The following is a 6,377-nucleotide window of genomic DNA, read 5'->3' on the forward strand; positions in this document are numbered from 1 at the left end:
AACCAGTAACAAACCCTGTGTGAGACCACACATCACTTAGGCAGGAGATGTATTGTATGGGGATTGTTAGTGTGAGGCATTGTACTATTGAGGTGTTTTGTGTCATCTGTGTGGTAGTTGCAACTGGGATGGTTTGAATCTGTAAACAGGCCTATTGTGTCGGTACTGTATTAATGCTGGATAGTGTCATGAGTGCAGGAAAGTCTTTTAATGGCTTACAGATTGATTACAAAATAAAACGAGAATTATGAGAGGTACAAAGAATAGAAAAATAAAATGTAAGATAAAGGAGGCAAAGAGGAGAGTACAAGCAAAATAAGGCTTGATAGAGTGAGAAATGAGGTGAGGAGGAGAACAGGGGTGGAAAGGGAGCTGGGAGATAGGGTTGATGAAAGAGTATTAGGATGGTTTGGACACATGAAAAGAATGAGTGAAGAAAGACTAGTAAAGGAGGTATGGAAGGCAGATGTGGAGGGAGTGAACATGAGGGGACGTCCTAGGATGAGATGGATGGATGGGGTGAAGGGGGCTTTGGGGAAGAGGGGAATGTCTGTTGAGGAAGGACAGAAGATAGGGGAGAATGGTTGTATATGGAAAATGTGATGCATGAGGTAGAATGGTGGGTGAGGTAGTGTGTGTGTGAGCAAACATTTTGACGCAGCCCGAAGGGATTTCTCCCCGTCCTCTCCTTTATATAGGGGGTCGCTGATTTAATGAAGCGGCCTTGCTGTGGATGTGCTGTGTCCTGCGACACTGCTTCTGACCCAGGGCAGTGGACAGGGTGCAGGGATGACCCATCATCTAGGAGGTGCTAAGATGGGAGGGGTGTGGAGTGTTTTTGGGGATGGAATGGGTGGGAATGATTTTATGCCTTGTCCTTTTTGGCTACCTCCCTGGTAAGGGGGAAAAAGCCTTGGTATATGTATGTATGTATGATGGAAAATCTTGAAAGCAATGAAAAGTTTTTAGAAATTGAGTAAAAGGAGGTGACCGTTGTAAGGTGCGGGAGGAGAAGCCTTTGGTATACGTACATGTAAGAGGAGGCAAATCAAGTAAAGAAAAGGTGAAAGGAGCCGAGGGAGACATAATGGAAGAGATGGCAGTAAGAGTATTTTAGGGAGTTGCTAAATGTGAGGGAGGGAAAGGTATTTGCAGTGGGAAGTCCTAAGAAAATGACAGTGATGAATGAGGAGAAATGAGAAAGGAGGTGAAGGTTATGATGAAAGCTGGTAAGGTACCTAGGTTGGATGGGTGTCATATGGAATGTCAAAAAATGAGGTACAGGGATGGTGAACTGGCTGCTGAGGTTATTTAATGTTTGTTTAAGAAAGGGTAGAGTACCAGAGGACTGGAGGAGTGCCTATATAGTTCCACTTTACAAGGGAAAGAGGGACAACTGTGTGAATAGCAGTTTCAGAGGGATTGGTTTGCTGAGTAGTTGGGGAGGGCTTTGATGGAGAGGAACAGAGGGAGTAATTTGTGAGAAACGATAGGTTTAGGATAGGTAGGGGTTGTGTGGATCAGATTATTGTGGTAAGGCAGGTGTGTGAGAAAGCTTTACTAAAAGTAAGGATGGAGAGATGATAATGGAAGAGAAGGCAGTGAGAGGAAGATGGGCAGAGTATTTTAGGGAGTTGCTAAATGTGAAGGAGGATAGGGAGGGAAAGGTAGCTGCAGTGGGAAGCACTAAGAAAATGAGTGAGGAGAAATAGGGAAGGATGAAGTGAAAGCAGCTGTGAAGATGATGAGAGCAGGTAAGGCACCTGGGTTGGATGGATGCCATGCAAAATGTCTGAAGAAAGGAGGTACAGTTATTGTGGACTGGCTGGTGAGGTTATTTAATGTTTTTTTAAGAGAGGGTAGAGTGCCGGAGGACTGGAGGAGTGCCTGTATAGTTCCGCTTTACAAGGGAAAGGGGGACAAGTGTGAGTGTAGTAGTTGGGAAGGCTTATGGGAGGGTCTTGATTGAGAGGATTAGGAGAGGAACAGTGTGGTTTTAGGACAGGTAGGGGATGTGTAGATCAGATTTTTGTGGAAAGGCAGATATGTGAGAAAGCTATAGGAAAAGGTAAGGATGTTTTTTGGGCTTTTATGGATCTGGAAAAGGCTTACGACAGGGTAGACAGGAAGGTACTGCAGATGTATGGGATAGGAGGAAGGCTGTTAAGAGCAGTCAAGAGTTTTCATGAGAGTAGTAGAGCTTGCATTAGGATCATAAATGGAGAGAATGAATGGTTTGAGGTAAAGGTGAGACTTTGTCAGGGATGTGTTATGTCACCCTGGCTGTTCAATCTTTACATGGATGGGGTGGTGCAAGAGATAAATGCAAGGGTAGTGGGTCAGGGGTCGGAGATGATTAAAGAAAATGGAGAAAAGTGGGAGGTGAGCCAGCTGTTGTTTGCTGATGACACTGCTTGTAGCAGGATCAGAGGAGGGATTGAGGAAGTTAGTGAGAGTCTGAGAAGGTGTGTGAAAGAAGGAAGCTGAAGATAAATGTGGGCAAAAGTAAGGTGATGAGATGTACAAGGGGAAAGAGTGACAGTGGGCTGGAAGTGAGCATAAGGGTGAGAAACTGGAGGAACTGGATAGTTTTAGATACTTGAGTGCGAATGTGACAGGAAAGGGAGGAGTGGGGGTGGAGGTAAAATGTAGATTGAGAGAAGCGAGTAAATGCCTTGGTGGATTAAAAAGTGTAATGAGAAATAGACATCTGGGAATGGATGCTAAGAGGAGTGATTGTGCCAACAGCACTGTACGGGGCAGAAACATGGAACATGAGAGAGAAAGAGAGAAGGAGTTTGAATGTGTTTGAGATGAAATGTCTGAAGTATGATAGGGGTTACTAGACTAGATAGAGTGAGAAATGAGGAGGTGAGGAGGAGAACAGGGGTGGAAAAGGAGTTGGGAGATAGGGTTGATGAAAGAGTATTAGGATGGTTTGGACACATGGAAAGAATGAGTGAAGAAAGATTAGTAAAAGAAGTGTGGAAGGCAGAGGTGGAAGGAGTGAATATGAGGGGGCGTCCTAGGATGAGATGGATGGATGGGGTGAAAGGGGGTTTACAAAAGAGGGGAAAGTCTGTTGAAGAAGGACGGGAGAGGACAGAAGATAGGGGTGAATAGAGAAGGGTTGTGTATAGATGAGGCTGTGATGCATGAGGGGGAGTGGGTGGGGGATGAGGAAGTATGTATGAAAAAATTTGACGCAGCCCGAAGGGATTTCTCCCCACCTTCTCCTTTTCTGCATGAGGGGACCGAGAGGGTGGGTGGCCGAATTTTATGAAGCGGCCTTGCTGTGGATGTGCTGTGTCTTGCGACACTGCTTCTGACCCAGGGCAGTAGACAGGATGCAGGGATGACCCGTCATCCAGGAGGTGCCAAGATAGGAGGGAGGGAGGGGGTAGAGGGGAGTGGAATATATGGGAAATGAAATAGGTGGGAGTGATTTCTATGCCTTTTTCTTTTTGGCTACCCCCTGTGTAAGGGGGAAAAAGCCTTTGGTATATGTAAGGATGTTTTTTGGGCTTTTATGGATTTGGAAAAGGCTTATGACAGGGTAGACAGGATAGCAATGTGGGAAGTATTGTAGATATATGGGATTGGAGGAAAGCTGTTAAGAGCAGTCAAGAGTTTTTACAAGAGTAGTTTGAATGTGTTTGAGAAGAAATGTCTGAAGTATGATAGGGGTTACTAGGCTAGAGTGAGAAATGAGGAGGTGAGAAGAATGGGTGGAAAGGGAGTTGGGAGATAGGGTTGAAAGAGTATTAGGATGGTTTGGACACATGGAAAGAATGAGTGAAGAAAGATTAGTAAAAGAAGTGTGGAAGGCAGAGGTGGAAGGAGTGAATATGAGGGGGCGTCCTAGGATGAGATGGATGGATGGGGTGAAAGGGGGTTTACAAAAGAGGGGAAAGTCTGTTGAAGACTGACGGGAGAGGACAGAAGATAGGGGTGAATGGAGAGGGGTTGTGTATAGATGAGGCTGTGATGCATGAGGGGGAGTGGGTGGGGGATGAGGAAGTATGTATGAAAAAATTTGACACAGCCCGAAGGGATTTCTCCCCACCTTCTCCTTTTCTGCATGAGGGGACGGAGAGGGTGGGTGGCCGAATTTTATGAAGCGGCCTTGCTGTGGATGTGCTGTGTCTTGCGACACTGCTTCTGACCCAGGGCAGTAGACAGGATGCAGGGATGACCCGTCATCCAGGAGGTGCCAAGATAGGAGGGAGGGAGGGGGTAGAGGGGAGTGGAATATATGGGAAATGAAATGGGTGGGAGTGATTTCTATGCCTTTTTCTTTTTGGCTACCCCCTGTGTAAGGGGGAAAAAGCCTTTGGTATATGTAAGGATGTTTTTTGGGCTTTTATGGATTTGGAAAAGGCTTATGACAGGGTAGACAGGATAGCAATGTGGGAAGTATTGTAGATATATGGGATTGGAGGAAAGCTGTTAAGAGCAGTCAAGAGTTTTTACAAGAGTAGTTTGAATGTGTTTGAGATGAAATGTCTGAGAAGTATGATAGGGGTTACTAGGCTAGAGTGAGAAATGAGGAGGTGAGAAGAATGGGTGGAAAGGGAGTTGGGAGATAGGGTTGAAAGAGTATTAGGATGGTTTGGACACATGGAAAGAATGAGTGAAGAAAGATTAGTAAAAGAAGTGTGGAAGGTGAAGGTGGAAGGAAAGAATATGAGGGGGTAAAAGGGGCTTTACAAAAGAGAGGAATGTCTGTAGAGGAAAGACGGGAGAGGACAGAAGATAGGGGTGAATGGAGAAGGGTTGTGTATAGATGAGGCTGTGATGCATGAGTGGGTGGGGGATGGGGGGTGAGGAAGTATGTATGAAAAAAATTTGATGCAGCTCCAAGGGATTTCTCCCCATCTTCTCCTTTTCTGCATGAGGGGACGGAGAGGGTGGGTCGCCGAATTTATGAATCAGCCTTGCTGTGGATGTGCTGTGTCTTGCGACACTGCTTCTGACCCAGGGCAGTGGACAGGATGCATGGATGACCCATCATCCAGGAGGTGCCATGATAGGGAGGGAAGAGGGTGGAGGGGAGTGGAATACATGGGAAATGAAATGGGTGGGAGTGATTTCTATGCCTTTTTCTTTTTGGCTACCCCCTGTGTAAGGGGGAGAAAGCCTTTGGTATATGTATGTAGTAGAACCTGTGTTAGAATTGGAAATGGGGTGTGTGAGTGGTTTGAGGTAAAGGTGGGATCTCGCCAGGGATGTGTTGTCTCCTTGGCTATTGAATTCATAAATGGGTGGGGTGGTGCAAGAGGTAAATGCAAAGGTAATGGGTTGGGGATTGAAGATAGTTAAAGAAAATGGAGAAAAATGGGAGATAAGCCAGTTGTTTGCTGATGGTACTGCACTTGTGCCAGGATCAAAGGAGGGATTGTGTGCGAAAGAAGGATGAGAAATGTGGGTAGAAGGTGATGAGATGTGCAAGGGGAGAATGTGGCAGCAGACTGGGAGTATTATGGGAGAGAGACTGGAGGAAGTGGATAGTTTTAGATACTTGGGTGTAAATGTGGCAGGAAAGGGAGGAATGGAGGTGGAGGTAGAATGTAGATTGAAAGAAGAAAGTAAATGCCTTGGTGGATTAAAAAGTGTAATGAGAAATAGACAATTGGGAATAATGCTAAGAGGAGATAATATTAAGGAGTAATTGTGCCGACAGCACTGTATGGGACAGAAACATTGAACATAAGGGATGAGTTTGAATGTGTTGGGGATGAAGTACCTGAGAAGTATGATGAGGGTTACGAGGATGGATAGAGTGAGAGGTAGGTAAGGAGAAGAACAGGGGTGGGGATGGAGTTACCAGATAGGGTTGATGAAAGAGTATTAGGATGGTTTGGACACATGGAAAGAATGAGTGAAGAAAAATTAGTAAAAGAGGTGTGGAAGGCAAAGGTGGAGGGAGTGAACATGAGGGGATGACCAAGAATGAGATGGATGGATGAAGTAAAAGGGGCATTGGAAAAGAGGGGAATGTCTATTGAGGAAGGACGGGAGAAGACAGAAGACGGGTGAATGGAGAATGGTTGTGTATGTATGATGCTGTGATGCATGGAAAGGAGAGGTGAGGGAGTATGTGTGAAAAATAAATTGACGCAGCCCGAAGGGATTTCTCCTTTACTTCTCTTTCTGTGCACCTTAATAAGATGCTGTAATGCCTGCCATTTATTTTATATTATTGGTTTATTTATTTATTATTTGTCTGTTTATTATTTGCTTGATTATCATTTATTATTATTTGTCAATTTATTATTATTTACTATTTACCTGTTTGTTTATTATTTAACTTTACCTATTTATTTATTCATCTTATTATTCTTTATTATAATTTCCATTTATTCATTTGTTTATTT

This window comes from Oratosquilla oratoria, chromosome 18 (genome assembly GCF_046742065.1).
Source record: "Oratosquilla oratoria isolate Oo_2021 chromosome 18, ASM4674206v1, whole genome shotgun sequence".
Classification (NCBI taxonomy): Eukaryota; Metazoa; Arthropoda; class Malacostraca; order Stomatopoda; family Squillidae; genus Oratosquilla; species Oratosquilla oratoria.